A 16,621-nucleotide genomic window follows, 5' to 3' on the forward strand; every position below is an offset into this window, starting at 1 on the left:
CTCAATTGGGACTTTAAAGTCCTTTTGGAGTATCCAGAAAGTTTTGTAACCCAGGTAAGCCTTGACGGGTGAAAAACCACCAACACACCCAGAAGATGGATCACTCACCCCTATATGTTGTTGACCTTCTGCTAGATTAGGTCCTCAGAAACTGCTGAGCAATTTAGGCCTCCCCCTGCCTGTCACAAACTCTCCGAAGTCACCTCTTCCCAGTTTTGAAGCCAATCTTGCTTTAAAACATGACACAGAGTTTTAATGGGCTTAACCCTGATCCTGGGCCGTCTGGCTGGCTTCTGGTGTGCTATAGCTCGCCAAGATTCCAGTGATGCCGCTCCACGCTGTTTACTTCTGCATTCCACGTCCACGCATCCTGGCTCTACTGGTTTCATCAATTCCTGTGACTCATCAGGGGCATGCAATCTGGACAGATATGTCCATCCAGCAGTGTTGCGGCGGTTGCGCGCCCGTTCCTGGCAGGTGTGCGCCCAGTTCCGCTGGCTATCACAGAGGATCGATTGGAGAAGAAGAACGAGTGTTTCCCCGAGCCAACCGAAGCCCCTGCAAATGAATCAACATGCCTCATAAGATAATACACTTCCTGGTAACTACCAAGAGACTGTATAGCACAATCTATTGGGCAAAGGGAGATAATGAATTGTGTGTGTAGTACACCTAAGAAATAGAAAATTAGAAAAGAGTCTCATATTGTTTTCCAGTACAGGAAAAACTTCAGTTGTTATCTATGCAAAAGGGCCTCTCTGAGCTCTTCAACCCACTGGGAGTTATACAGTTCTGTTTTTTTGAAGCACTTAAACAGCCAAGAAACAGTGTGAGAGAGCTTGAGATAAGGTTTTGCTGCAGGAAAGGGTCATTTTCCGCCATTGTCGATTACCACTACCGATTCTGTTCTCTGCTACCGATTTCCACATTCCGATGCAAATTTTCTCGGAAATTTCTGCCAACTTTAACATCGATTTCCTCAAAGACTACAAGTTAACATACCATGAAATTTTGGTGTTTCTAGCACCTATGGGGGCTTTTCTATTAACCTCTAAAGTTGGTATTGTACCGTATATCTGTAATGCAGATTTTCTGCATTTTACATTGCAGTCAATGGCCGCCAGTTAATAGCAAAGCCGCCGGTTAATAGCAAAGCAAAGCCCCGTCGGTGCTACATACACCAAAATTTCAGGGTATGTTACCTTGTAGTCTTTGAGGAAATCGATATTAAAGTCGGTGGAAATTTCCAAGAAAATACGCATCAGAATAAAAAAAATTTAGGGTATGTTAAGCAAAAGAGTGGAAACGAGAGGAAAAAAAACTTTCAAAAAGACCTTGTAGTTTTTGAGAAAATCAATGTTAAAGTCATCAGAAATTTCTGCGATTCCCGCAAAGATCTACCTTTCGCACTTGCATTACCGATTTCCAAATTCCGATGCGGAAATGCAATTTCCGATCAAAAATGTGGAAATTACATTTACGCGGAATCCGAACGACCACCTAATGAATGGTGGTAGTGGCGGGTCAGTGTGGCATGACGTCGGTAAGCACCATTTTTTTAAACCAGCATTCTCTGGTCCTTAAAGAGAGTCTGAAGCGAGAATAAATCTCGCTTCAGACCTCATAGATAACACGGGCACGTGTGCCCCTGCTAAACCGCCGCTATCCCGCGGCTTAACGAGGGTCACTGTCCCCCCAAATCCCCTCCGTAATGCGGGGGAGCACTTCCTGGTTGGGGCAGGGCTAACCGCCGCAGCCCTGCCCCACGCGCGTCTGTCAGTGCGTATCTTCGCCTCTCCCCCGCCCCTCTCAGTCTTCCTTCACTGAGAGGGGCGGGGGAGAGGCGGTGATGCGCCGCTGACAGACGCGACTGGAGGCAGGGCTGCGGCCGTTAGCCCTGCCTCCAGGAGCGACCAAGTCTGCGACCAAGTCTCGCAGTGGGGGGTTTGGGGGTCAAGGGACCCCCGTTTAGCGGCGCTATTGCGGCGGTTTAGCAGGGGCACACGTGCCCCTGCTAACTATGAGGTCTGAAGCGAGATTTATTCTCGCTTCAGAGTCTCTTTAAGGGGCTACGGAAGCGGTTAAAAGACATGTTGCCAGAATAACAATATGTGAATAAAGCAGTTTGTTTTGTTATTTGCAGGAATGAGCATAGTTTAGTCAATGTGCAGGTGTTCACACTTTTGTCTTTCTGTAGACTCAGCTACACAGGAAAGATTGTCATTCCGCCGCACACAGCATTCTTATTCTTCCGACGTTCCTTGTAAAGGAACCTGGTCTCCAATGACGAGTCTCCGATGAATTCCTAAATGAAAATTCAAATCGCTCCACTCCTCAGGTTAGAATCATCATAAATGTGCCGAGGTAAAGAAGATCTGTGCCCCTCTTCTGCAAAACTCTCCCATCAGGACTTTATGGTACATCAGTGATAAATGTGTATCAATAAATATAACTTTTCAAGCCACTCAACCTAAAAATAGGCAAGAGTGAGATAGCAGAGCTTTTATCTCGGGTCCATTTCCTGTCCCTCTTATAGAGAATGGCTGACAGAAGAAGCGGTGGTACTGCACAATATACCGGGGCATGTCTGCGCAATTCTCTAACTATACAGCTACAAGTCCCCAGGAGCTAATCCAGGCTGAAGAGCTTTAGTGCCATATCGCTGGGCAATTCATGGAGTGAGAAGATGCAAATTTGTGTGTGGTATTAAAGGAGAACCTGTGGGAAGTGGAAGGTGTTGTTGTTGACTTTCTCTTTAAAGAGGAACCATCACAAAAGTCTTAAAATTTAAAACATATACAATTAAGAAGTACATTTCTCCCACAGAAAATTGAACCATAAATTACTTTTCTCCTATATTGCTGTCACTTACAGTAGGTAGTAGAAATCTGACATTACCGACAGATTTTGGGCTAGTCCATCTCTCTATAGGGGATTCTCAGCATGGCCTTTATTCTTTATAAAGATATTCCCTGAAAGTGATTAATACAAAGATGCTGGCCAGCCTCCCTGCTCGCTGCACACTATTTTGGCAGTTGGACAGAGCCATTCACTAAATGTTTTTAAAAATAAAGAAAACCGTGAGAACCCCCCTATAAAAAGATGGGCTAGTCCAAAATCTGTCGGTAATGTCAAATTTCTACTACTTACTGTAAGTGACAGCAATATAGGAGAAAAGTAATTTATGGCTCATTTTACTTTGGAAGAAATGTACTTCTTATTTGTATGTGTTTTATATGTTAAGATTTCTGCAACCGTTCCTCTTTAAACAATGCCTGTTTTTAATCTTGGGAGGTGTGTGCGGGCGGCTCTTCCCGGCGCTGGCTACGCTGGGGAGATCGCCTGCACCCCCCAGCCTCCACCTCCGGGGTGCCGCTGTGTGGGTTCCAGGTGGTAAGAGTGCCTGGGACCCCCGCGGCCCCCCGGTTGTATGGGGGCAATGGGAAGCCTCCTCGTGGCGCCCCTGGATAGTGCTATATAGCATGAACTAATTCCTGCAGGGCGATTGTTTTGCGGTTTTTGGTTTTTGACCCTGCATATTTAGGCATGTGAAAGCAAATGCTTATTTGCATGAGCAATGTCTCGTGATTAGCCAATAGGCCAAATTTGCAAAGCCAGATTTGTCAGGTTCACTTGGTTGATGCACACATGTTCTCTCTCTGTTGTAATTAGCATTCTAATATTTTTTCTCTACTGGGAAGATGTAGGTCTATAATGGAGGGTGGTGCGACTCAGCGAGCATGCGAGGACCAACGGGGATCTCATTAACGTACTTCCTCTCCAGCAGGAAGTGCATCACAGAAGAAGGCAGGTCTATGCATATGAACTTGTCGGGGCACTCTGCCACAGGTTCATTTAAAATACTGATTCATGTGGTGCGTAGGGATGCTCATTCGGATGTTGCAGAGTTGAAATTCCCGCATTTCTGATCAAAAATCTGCAATTCCGATTTGAACTCGGAAAACGGAAATTGGAACTTGGATTTCTGAGGAAATACTCCATTACCGCTACTTGGTCATTTTAGCCCAGTCACAGAACTCGGAAGCTTTGGACCAATCAGAGAATGCAGAGTCAACTCAGAAGTATTTGGCCAAGCAGAGAATGCAAAAAATGACAAATACCAGTACTACTCGGAAATCGAAAACTGGAAATCCGCAGAATCGGTAATAGGCATTAGCAGAAATCAGAATTTGGGTGGAATCAGAAATCTGCATTTTTGATGATCCCTAGTGGTGTGGTGATCCCATGGCAGGCTGTCTGAACCAGAAAGTCCAGTCTGTTTACATATATATATATACATATATATATATATACAGAGGGGCTGCAGCACACAACAGGAAAACAGTGACAGGGGCTCTTGGTTACGCTGTAACGCGTTTAAGCTCACCAACTGCGCCAAAGTGTCCCCGATTTGGTGAGTCCTACTCTAAGCAGGCAAAAATGCTAGTTTTAATCAGCGTTCTAGTGGGAACCATACCAAAACCCAAGGGTCAACTAAATGGGAGAAATTAAATGAAAAACACCTCACCTTCTACTAGCTACTAACTGAACTATGAGCACCGCTCATTTATATGCTTAACTGTGCTAGAGATGGGTGTGGTTATGCACGCTCACAGGGGAAAATAATATATGTCAGGGGATGAGCGGCACAAACCAAATTTTATGCAATACTATGCAAAGCATGCACGCAGCACTGAAGAACCCTAATCTCCATAAGAAATCTATAAATACAGAGGGGATGCAGCACACAACAGTAAAACAGTGACAGGGGCTCTTGGTTACGCTTTAACGCGTTTAAGCTCACCAACTGCGCCAAAGTGTCCCCGATCTGGTTAGAGTAGGACTCACCAGATCGGGGACACTTTGGCGCAGTTGGTGAGCTTAATTGCATTAAAGCGTAACCAAGAGCCCCTGTCACTGTTTTACTGTTGTGTGCTGCAGCTCCTCTGTATTTATATATTTCTTATGGAGATTAGGGTTCTTCAGTGCTGCGTGCATGTTTTGCATAGTATTGCATGAAATTTGGTTTGTGTTGTTCATCTCCTGACATATATTATTTTCCCCTGTGAGCGTCCATAACCACGCCCACCTCTAGCACAGTTAAGCATATAAATGAGCAGAGAGAAACATTAATGAAATCATCACATTTTTAAAATGTAATAAATGAAAATAACTTGATAAAAACTTTAACACTGTATCTTTTAGAGTGGAACAGCTAGCCCATCAATAACTTAAAATATATTGGTAGCTGAGATGATTTCAATGGCTCAGAATGGACCTGCGATATGGCGAATATAAATCTTAGGGCAGACGTAAAGTGCTTAGGGGAGCCTCAGACAGCAAATATCACTAATGGATATTGTACAATAAGTACACAAGGCCTAAAGGTCATGGCTAAACAATAGGTTAGAGTGTGAAAAGATGTCATCAATAAATAAGTAAATGGAATGGAGGAGTAGATGGAACAGTGTGTACAATAGAATATTATTATTATTACTAGAATAATTATGCATTCATGTAGCGCTGACATTTTTTGCAGCACTTTACTGAGTACATTGAACAAGTCATGGCACTAACTGTTCCTCACTGGAGTTAACAAATTTCCCTTCAATAGTCATAGTCCACCATAGACTTGCACTATACAAGGTGGACATACAAACTCAATGCAAATAGTGTCCTGGTTAAAGAGACACTGAAGCGAAAAAAAAAAATGATATAATGAATTGGTTGTGTACTATGAATAATTACTAGAAGATTAGCAGCAAAGAAAATATTCTTATATTTTTATTTTCAGGTATATAGTGTTTTTTCTAACATTGCATCATTCTATAATGTGCAGATTACACAACACTCAGCATTCAAAATGAGTCTTTCAGAGCAGTCTGTGAAGTAATGAACTCTCCTCTAGCAGAGGAAAAGTAAACAGTTCAATTACAGTTGAGATAATAAAAGTCAGATAACAGCCCTCTCCACGACTAAGTTAGTCGGAAAGCTTAATAGCTTTTTTTGCATAGAGATAACAACTGGAGTTTCTCAACTCTTCCTGTACTGGAAACAATTAGACTGATGTATCTGATCTTAATGCTTTATTTCTTAGCTGTACTACACATACAAATCATAATATCATCATTTTTTTTTCGCTTCAGTGTCTCTTTAAGACTTAATATTTTTGTCAGAAACACCTGATCTGCATGCTTGTTCAGGTTCTATGGCTAAATGTGTTAGAGGCAAAGGATCAGTAGGACAGCCTGCAATTGGTATTGCTTAAAAGAAAATAAATACGGCAGCTGGTGATGAGCAGAAATTACGACCATTCATAATTATGCATCGTAATATGCAATTACGCATCATAATTGTAATGAAAAATTGGGGGGGAACAATGTAAGCAATTTTGTAGTTAACTGTTCCCATTTGTAATTATGCATGAATTTACGCGTAATTTATGCGTAATTTTGTGCCGACTTTAGCAGTGAATAGCAAAGCCATTGCTACCAAAATTGCTACATATGTTAAAAAGAATACTAGGTACAAGTTACAATAAAAATTGTTCAAGAAGACCTTGTAGTTTTTGAGAAAATTTATTTTAAAAATACAAACAAAAAGGTTTTTAAACTTATTTTTCTAGGTTTAAAACACATATTTCTTTGCATTTATAAAATAGATTGTTCTCAAAAACTGCAAGGACTTTTTGAAAATATATATTTTTTTACTTGTACCCAATATTCTCCTTAACCTCCTTGCCGGTCCAATTCCCGCCGCAAGGAGGCAGCACAGCACTTTTTTTTTTCAAATCATGTAGCGAGCCCAGGGCTCGCTACATGATAGCCGCTGAGCGGCGGCATCCCCCCACCCACTCCGAACGCCTCCCGGGGATCAGAGTAAGCAGGAAATCCTGTTCAGAACGGGATTTCCTGCAGGGCTTCCCCGGTCGCCATGGCAACGGGGCGGGATGGACATCGGGACGTCAGAGGGAATCCCGATCCACCCCTCAGTGCTGCCTGGCACTGATTGGCCAGGCTGCGCAAAGGTCTGGGAGGGGGGGGGCGGCTCGGCGTGGCGGGTAGCGGTGGCGATTGCGTACCACACGCAGCTAGCAAAGTGCTAGCTGCGTGTAGGGAAAAAAATTATGCAAATCGGCCCAGCGGGGCCTGCGAAATCCTCCTGCGCAGGTTACCCCGAGCTGAGCTCGGGATAACCGGCAAGGAGGTTAACATATGTAGCAATTTTGGTAGCAATAGAATGTATGGGGACTTTGCTATTTACTGCCAAAGTCGTCACAAAATTATGTGTAAGTCAATAATTATGTGAAGTCAATTGAATTAAGAATTTGTAATTACGTGTATGCATAATTGCGAAAATTTACACGTAATTAGCAGATGACGATCATCACTAATGGCAGCCTCCACATACCTCTCACTAAAGGTATCCTTTAAATTAAATTCTTACAGAGCAAAGAAAAATCATTCCAGGTGAATAAGACAGAAACCGAAAGCCCCAATATTGCAATATGTTGATTCAAGAAGCTAAAATGTATTTTAGCTTATTATACTCAAAAGTCTGAGTCACCTCTGTAATGACCACTGGGAAAAAGTATGGGCTTCACAATCAGAACCCCACTCTGGCTAAAAGTTGCTCTCTGTTGTAGAAGGTTAACAGGAATACACCCCTCTATCGGGGTGGACGATATAGGAAACTGAGATCAATGATACAGAGGCGCCAATAAGAATAAAACTGTTTAAAATCCATTTATAAATGGAGATAGTGGTGAATTTACCTTCAGAATTCAGACACATGTTGTGTAATTTCAAAACAATGGTTCTTTATTAAAAAACAAAACAAACAAAAAAACACAATTACTCCACAGGCTGGTAAATCATGTTTAGCAAATTGTAGCGATATGGGGAGTTTTACACTTGTCAGACAACTGCATGAAAACAGGTTTGAGAGTGTAACAAACTGAAGAACATCCCTAGTAATATGAATTGTCATGTTTGTGCAATATTTCAATATAAATTAATAAAAAAAAATTTATTGTTGCAGAAAAAAAAAATTATACACGTGGTCCACAGTTTACACTCTGTTGAACAGAGCCAACCGCTATGTAAACGTGTGTCATGCAGATGGTTACCAACCTCCAACTTGTGAGTGATCTGCCTGGCGGATCAACTCGCCCTCCGTTATGGTTGGTTGCATTGTCTGCGCCAACAGAACACATCATCAGCTACACAGCTGACATGCGTCTGTACAGGCCAGCCAGTGATGACGTCCTAGGCAATTAGCTCCAAATCCCCAATGGACGACATAAAATCAAGAGGACCTTAACTTGTGGCTATTATCACTAATGATTTAGATTATAGTACTGTTAAAAAGTCAAAAAGATAAGAGTGTAATTCTTAAACACCTCCAAAAAGTACATGTTCTTCCCCTCTTAGATTAACCAGTAAATGTTTTGGATATGGTATATCTACACCCCTGGAGACTTAATCCTAGCTCCAGGGGCGTAACTATAAATATCTCGACTCAACCGCCACCGTGCGTGCTCCCGCTCAGCCCTGGGCGCGCTCCCACTTGTGTTCACATCGCTGCCCGCTAGTACACACATCATGAATTGTGTGTTCCCATGATAGTGAGTTCTAACTCACTATCACGGGAACACAAAATCTAACTGCCTGTGATCAATGAAACCGGCATCAGTCATTTGTCATCAGTCAGATGTCATTTTCATTGACTAAACAGAAAGTGAAAGCACACATGCGTTACTTCCTGTAACACATGTATGCAGTAAAACTAACTCAATCAGAATAAAGTGGGGGACATCTAGTGGCCAAATAGTAAAATTACACCTATATACACATCCCACACACATTCCATTAAAAAAATACCCATTAATTAACCCCTCACCTCCCCTCCCCTAGTTATCAAAATAAAACATTTTCATTGAACAAAAAATTACATAAAAGTACATAAATAGTTACCTTAGGGTCTAATTTTTTTTTTTATATGTATGTCATGAGGGTATATTACTGTTCGATTTGCAAAAAACGGGCTTGTAATTAGTGACGGAAGCAAAACTGAAAATATATACCTTTATTTCCAAATAAAATATTGTCGCCATGCATTGTGATAGGGACATAATTTAAATGATGTAATAGCCGGGATACATGGGCAAATACAATATATGGGTTTTAATTACAGTAGCATGTATTATTTTAAAATTATAATGGCTGAAAACTGAGAAATAGTGATTTTTTAAATTTGTTTCATAATATTTCCATTAAAAAGCATTTAGAAAATTATTAAAATGTACCAGCCAAAGAAAGCCTAATTGGTGGCAAAAAAATATATATAGATCATTTTATTGAGATAAGCAGTGATAAAGTTATTGTCGAGGGAGGAGTGCTAAAAGGTGAAAATTGCACTGGTCCATAAGGGAAAAAAAACCTCAGTGGAGAACTGGTTAAGATTTAGAGAAGTACAGAGCACTGACTTGATTTTTTTTTTTGCACACATATAAGTGTCTGTGATCACAGTGAGAAAAAAAATAAACAAATATGTACTTAAAAAATAAACTTTTCATTGGCAAAACTTCTCTTTAAATATCTTCAGTTTATATTATTTCCTTTTTAAAAAGACTGTTAACAATTGAATATGTCTAATTTTCGTGGCATGCAATGAAACAATATTTAGGGCTAGAGTTTGAGTGGTGATTAGATTTATTTATTTTTTAAGTACCAATAATGTAGAAGTTTTAATTATTTCCCTAAACTAATTAAAGGAGTAATTTTGGCTGTATAAAATTATAGTAACTGTAACTTTTTAGGGAAATAAATACTGAATATTCAGTGGTTTTATTCTGGTTGCGTTTATTTATTTTTGTTTTTCAAAATTATTTGTGATTCTCAACTTTTTTTTTTGTGCTTATTTTTGCTAAATGTACTTGTGAAAACATACAGTTTTTTTATTTGATTTTAGATATAAAATAAAGCTCTATTTGTCAGGAAAGAAAAAGTCTCAAAGAGTGAAAAGTAAGTTAAGTAGTTAATTAGTTAGTTAGCTAGTAGTTAAACTGATGCAGCACTAAACACTTAAACTTGCTTTGGGTTTAAGGTACACCAGAACTAAGAGGGAGAAGGAGGTTGCCATATTTATTTCCTTTTATACAACACCAGTTGCCTGGCAGTCATGCTGATCTCTTGGGTTCAGTCTACGTCACGCATCTGAAACAAGCATGTGGCTAATCCAGTCAGACGTCAGTCAAAAGCACCTGATCTGCATGCTTCTTTAATGCTCTATAGCTAAAAGTATGGTGTGGGATAACTTTGTTTAAAAGAAAATAAATACGTCAGACTCCGTATTCCTCTCAGTTAAGGTGTGCTTTAACGCTTTCCAATCCTATGTCGGACTATGTCCAACATCTGCCTTTTCCAGTATAGGTCCAATGTTGGAAATAAACAGACAAGGAACACAGTCTTGCTTGGCAATATACCTTATATTGTGCAGAACAGTACACAAACGTTTTTGAGCTACTCGCTCTTCCTCAGGTGTGTACTGTTGTGTACAATATAAGGTATATTGCCATGCAAGAGTGCTTCCCTTGTCTGTTTGTTTGAATCCATCGTTCTTGTGTGGAGTGGTGGACCACAGAGGGTAAGCACCGGCATCCAGGTGGAAAGTTCCCCTGGAAGGAGGTTGAGGAAGGGTCACCTATTGCGTAATGTTGGACATAGTGCAGCATAGGAAAATAAGGCTGCAGGCATAGCATCAGGGCCTTCAAAATGGCCACTGTGTCACATAAATTAGATAGTGTGTGCATTTTGGCTCATTACTTGGGGCACCATTGCTGGATCTAGACAGGCATGGCATCATCATTTGTGGATCAAATTTCCACACTTTTTACGGAATTATGATGGTGCAAGTGCAATGGGGGTGGAGCTAGAGTACACAAGCTGGTGCCAGCCTAGTCCCTTGGTGAATGCTGGAGTGGCCTCCACGGTCTAGTGCGAGGAGATGGAGATCCCTCCGGCTTTTCCTTTTTTGGCACACACTGATCACCCACATGTGCTCCTCCCGAGTCCCCACACCGCAGAAAAAATAGTAGGTGCTTAGGGGGTGATCTCTACATTGGTTTGGAAAGCGATAAAGAGTTAAAATGCTTGGAATCTGAATAAAAGGCAAGTTTCTAGAATCTCCGAACTTGCTTTGTTTGTTTTGCTTCTCTCTATTTGAAATGGCCGGCTCCTTAGTCACATAGGAGTTATTATTAGTAACTTGCCTATTCAAAACTTCTTAGTGGCTAGTATTGGAAGTGTGTTTTTGTTTTGTTGTTTTGTTTTGTGCATACTGTTTTTTTTTTTTTTTTTTGGGAAAGCTCAATTGTAATATTATTCTCTTCCTTCAATTTAAGCTACCAGCATTTTTGCAAATCATCCAGTGCCCAATTTTTCCACCACTATTCAGGTCAACAATTAATCCATTGTGCATAATAACTGGCTTTCTAAGCATCCAATTGTGACCAGACCAAAATCTTATGATTTTTGTTTTAATATATCCTGACATACTGATGCATAGATCCACTGCTTTACCTTTCATAGTCTCTTTATGGTCTGGACTGTGTCACAGAAATGAATTTCTAGACACACCTTTCACTGTTATTTCTATTTGTTGATCTTATCAATTTAGCCAGGATGCCTGAGAAAGCCTCCTCAGTAACAGTTGAGGCATCTAATTACATTTATGTTTGCTAAAGAATGTTTCTCCTCTGTATGTCAGTGTATATAAGCTGTGTTTTTCAGTGTTTGTCAGGAACCAATCCGACGAAGGCTTTTTATAAGCCGAAAGCTCACTGTTTATCCATCTCTAGTTAGCCAATACATGATATCATCCTGATTCAAAACTCCTTACTGTTATTTCTTCAAACAATTATCTTTTCTCAACATCCCCTGTGTCTGATAAACTCTCAGCATCTGCTCATGCATAATGAAGTCAGTAAACCGAGCCAAACATTATACGTTTAATATTGCTTATAACATTCATTAAATCATATTTTTTTTCGCTTCAGTGTCACTTTAATTTGTATGTCAAGAGGGTATATTACTGTTGCTTTTTAAATTATGGGCTTGTAATCAGTGACGCAAAACTGAAAACATGCACCTTTATTTCCAAATAAAATATTGGCGCCATACATTGTACTAGGGTAATATTTTAAATGCTACAATAACCAGGACAAAACTATAATGGCCAAAAACTGAGAAATAATGATTTTTTTTTTCATTTTTTCCTTACTATTCCCATTAAAATGCATTTAGAGTAAAATAATTCTTAGCAAAAAGCACCACCCAAAAAATCCTATTTTGTGGCGAAAAAAAAAACAATTTATAGATCATTTCAGTGTGATAAGTACTGATAAAGTTATTGGCAGATGTATGGATGCAGCGCTGAAAGATGAAAATTGCTCTGGTTTTTAAGGGGAAAACCCCTTGGAGGTGAAGTGGTTAAAAGGTGTAATTTGCTGTTAACTCATAAACGAAAAATTCACAGGTTTTTTTTATGCCTGCAGTTTTTTTATGCCTGCTTTCTTATATCCATTTTCATTGGCCATATTATACATTTCTGAAATCGAAAATTGCATTTTCGGTGCAAAGACGACTTTGGCGAATATTTGCGAGCAACACTAGCTGTAAGAGTAATTCCCACTGTACAAGTAGTGTAGCATGCATTAAAGAGAATCTGAAGTGAATAAAAAAACAGATACTTACCTAAGGAGAGGGATGGCTCTGGGTCCTGATGAGCCTTCCCGTTCCTGTCACAATCACCACGTTCTAGGGCTGGCTCCTCCATTCAAATCTCCCACAGCAGTAGGCTTTGGAAGTCTTCTGAAGCCGGGCGGCTCTGTACGGTGCATGCGCAAATGCATGAGAGAGCATGCTCGTGCATGTACAGTACGGAGCAGCCCGTCTTCAAGAGCATTCGGGCTCCTGAAGACTTCTGAAGCCTCCCGCGGTGGGAGATTTGAAAGGAGGAGCCAGCGCTGGAATGTGGGGACTATGAGAGGAACAGGAAGGCTCATTAGGACCCAGAGCTTTCTATCTCCTCAGGTAAGTATCTGTTTTTTTTGTTTTTTTGTTTAATTCACTTCAGTCCCTCTTTAACCACTTGAGGACCGTGGGCTTTAACCCCCTTAAGGACCAGGCACTTTTTTTCCATTCAGACCACTGCAGCTTTCACGGTTTATTGCTCGCTCATACAACCTACCACCTAAATTAATTTTGGCTCCTTTTCTTGTCACTAATAAAGCTTTCTTTTGGTGCTATTTGATTGCTGCTGCGATTTTTACTTTTTATTATATTCATCAAAAAAGACATGAATTTTGGCAAAAAAATGATTTTTTTAACTTTCTGTGCTGACATTTTTCAAATAAAGTAAAATTTCTGTATACACGCAGCGCGAAAAATGTGGAGAAACATGTTTTTGATTAAAAAAAACCATTCAGTGTATATTTATTGGTTTGGGTAAAAGTTATAGCATTTACAAACTATGGTGCAAAAAGTGAATTTTCCCCCTTTTCAAGCATTTATGCCTTTTCTGACCCCCTGTCATGTGTCATGAGGGGCTAGAATATCAGGATAGTATAAATACCCCCCAAATGACCCCATTTTGGAAAGAAGACATCCCAAAGTATTCACTGAGAGGCATAGTGAGTTCATAGAAGATATTATTTTTTGTCACAAGTAAGCGAAAAATGACACTTTGTGACAAAAAAAAAAGTTTCCATTTCTTCTAACTTGCGACAAAAAAAAAATTAAATCTGCCACGGACTCACCATGCCCCTCTCTGAATACCTTGAAGTGTCTACTTTCCAAAATGGGGTCATTTGTGGGGTGTGTTTACTGTCCTGGCATTTTGGGGGTGCCTAATTGTAAGCACCCCTGTAAAGCCTAAAGGTGCTCATTGGACTTTGGACCCCTTAGCGCAGTTAGGCTACAAAAAAGTGCCACACATGTGGTATTGCCGTACTCAGGAGAAGTAGTACAATGTGTTTTACGGTGTATTTTTACACATACCCATGCTGGGTGGGAGAAATATCTCTGTAAATGACAACTTTTTAATTTTTTTTACACACAATTGTCCATTTACAGAGAGATTTCTCCCACCCAGCATGGGTATGTGTAAAAATACACCCCAAAACACATTGTACTACTTCTCCCGAGTACGGCAATACCACATGTGTGGCACTTTTTTGCACCCTAACTGCGCTAAGGGGCCCAAAGTCCAATGAGTACCTTTAGGATTTCACAGGTCATTTTTGTTTCAAGACTACTCCTCACGGTTTAGGGCCCCTAAAATGCCAGGGCAGTATAAGAACCCGACTAATGACCCCATTTTAGAAAGAAGACACCCCAAGGTATTCCGTTAGGAGTATGGTGAGTTCATAGAAGATTTTATTTTTGTCACAAGTTAGCGGAAATTGATTTTAATTGTTTTTTTTTCACAAAGTGTCATTTTCCGCTAACTTGTGACAAAAAATAAAATCTTCTATGAACTCACCATACTCCTAACGGAATACCTTTGGGTGTCTTCTTTCTAGAATGGGGTCATTTGTGGGGTTCCTATACTGCCCTGGCATTTTAGGGGCCCTAAACCGTGAGGAGTAGTCTTGAAACCAACAATGTCGCAAAATGACCTGTGAAATCCTAAAGGTACTCATTGGACTTTGGGCCCCTTAGCGCACTTATGGTGTAAAAAAGTGCCACACGTGGTACCGCCGTACTCAGGAGAAGTAGTATAATGTGTTTTGTGGTGTATTTTTACACATACCCATGCTGGGTGGGAGAAATATCTCTGTAAATGGACAATCTTTTGATTTTTTTTACACACAATTGTCCATTTACAGAGAGATTTCTCCCACCCAGCATGGGTATGTGTAAAAATACACCCCAAAACACATTATAGTACTTCTCCTGAGTACGGCGATACCACATGTGTGACACTTTTTTGCAACCTAGGTGCGCTAAGGGGCCCAACGTCCTATTCACGGGTCATTTTGAGGCATTTGTTTTGTAGACTACTCCTCACGGTTTAGGGCCCCTAAAATGCCAGGGCAGTATAGGAACCCCACAAGTGACCCCATTTTAGAAAGAAGACACCCAAAGGTATTCTGTTAGGAGTATGGTGAGTTCATAGAAGATTTTATTTTTTGTCACAAGTTAGTGAAAAATGACACTTTGTGAAAAAAAACAATAAAAATCAATTTCCGCTAACTTTTGACAAAAAATAAAATCTTCTATGAACTCGTCATACACCTAACAGAATACCTTGGGGTGTCTTTTTTTTCTAAAATGGGGTCACTTGTGGGGTTCCTATACCACCCTGGCATTTTACGGGCCCAAAATCGTGAGTAGTCTGGAAACCAAATGTCTCAAAATGACTGTTCAGGGGTATAAGCATCTGAAAATTTTGATGACAGGTGGTCTATGAGGGGGCGAATTTTGTGGAACCGGTCATAAGCAGGGTGGCCTTTTAGATGACAGGTTGTATTGGACCTGATCTGATGGATAGGAGTGCTAGGGGGTGACAGGAGGTGATTGATAGGTGTCTCAGGGGGTGGTTAGAGGGGAAAATAGATGCAATCAATGCACTGGGGAGGTGATCGGAAGGGGGTCTGAGGGGGATCTGAGGGTTTGGCTGAGTGATCAGGAGCCCACACGGGGCAAATTAGGGCCTGATCTGATGGGTAGATGTGCTAGGGGGTGACAGGAGGTGATTGATGGGTGTCTCAAGGTGTGATTAGAGGGGGGAATAGATGCAAGAAATGCACTGGCGAGGTGATCAGGGCTGGGGTCTGAGGGCGTTCTGAGGGTATGGGCAGGTGATTGAGTGCCATAGGGGCAGATAGGGGTCTAATCTGATGGGTAGCAGTGACAGGGGGTGATTGATGGGTAATTAGTGGGTGTTTAGAGGAGACAATAGGGAGGTGATCTGATGTCGGATCTGCGGGCGATCTATTGGTGTGGGTGGGTGATCAGATTGCCCGCAAAGGGCAGGTTAGGGGCTGATTGATGGGTGGCAGTGACAGGAGGTGATTGATGGGTGATCAGTGGGTTATTACAGGGAAGGACAGATGTAAATAATGCCCTGGCGAATTGATAAGGGGGGGTCTGAGGGCAATCTGAGCGTGTAGGCGGGTGATTGGGTACCCGCAAGGGGCAGATTAGGGTCTGATCTGATGGGTAACAGTGACAGGTGGTGATAGGGGGTGATTGATGGGTAATTAGTGGGTGTTTAGAGGAGACAATAGATGTAAACACTGCGCTTGGGTGGTGATCTGATGTCGGATCTGCGGGCGATCTATTGGTGTGGGTGGGTGATCAGATTGCCCGCAAGGGGCAGGTTAGGGGCTGATTGATGGGTGGCAGTGACAGGGGGTGATTGATGGGTGGCATTGACAGGGGGTGATTGATGGGTGATTGACAGGTGATTGACAGGTGATCAGTGGGTTATTACAGGGAAGAACAGATGTAAATATTGCACTGGTGAATTGATAAGGAGGGGGTCTGAGGGCAATCTGAGCGTGTAGGCGGGTGATTGGGTGCCCGCAAGGGGCAGATTAGGGTCTGATCTGATG

At 41.2% G+C, this 16,621-nt stretch overlaps 1 long non-coding RNA gene across 2 annotated transcripts in view; it reads right to left on the minus strand.

Moving 5' to 3' along the window:
* Positions 1-257: 257 nt before the first annotated feature.
* The window catches only part of LOC137545007 (uncharacterized), a 171,943-nt gene continuing 155,579 nt past the window's right edge, over positions 258-16,621 (minus strand). For both annotated transcript variants that reach the window (XR_011025966.1, XR_011025965.1), the window contains one exon: positions 258-558. This is a non-coding gene — a long non-coding RNA (uncharacterized lncRNA). The remainder of the gene's footprint in view (positions 559-16,621) is intronic.

The sequence above is a fragment of the Hyperolius riggenbachi genome, chromosome 2 (assembly GCF_040937935.1).
Source record: "Hyperolius riggenbachi isolate aHypRig1 chromosome 2, aHypRig1.pri, whole genome shotgun sequence".
In the NCBI taxonomy this organism is placed as follows: Eukaryota; Metazoa; Chordata; class Amphibia; order Anura; family Hyperoliidae; genus Hyperolius; species Hyperolius riggenbachi.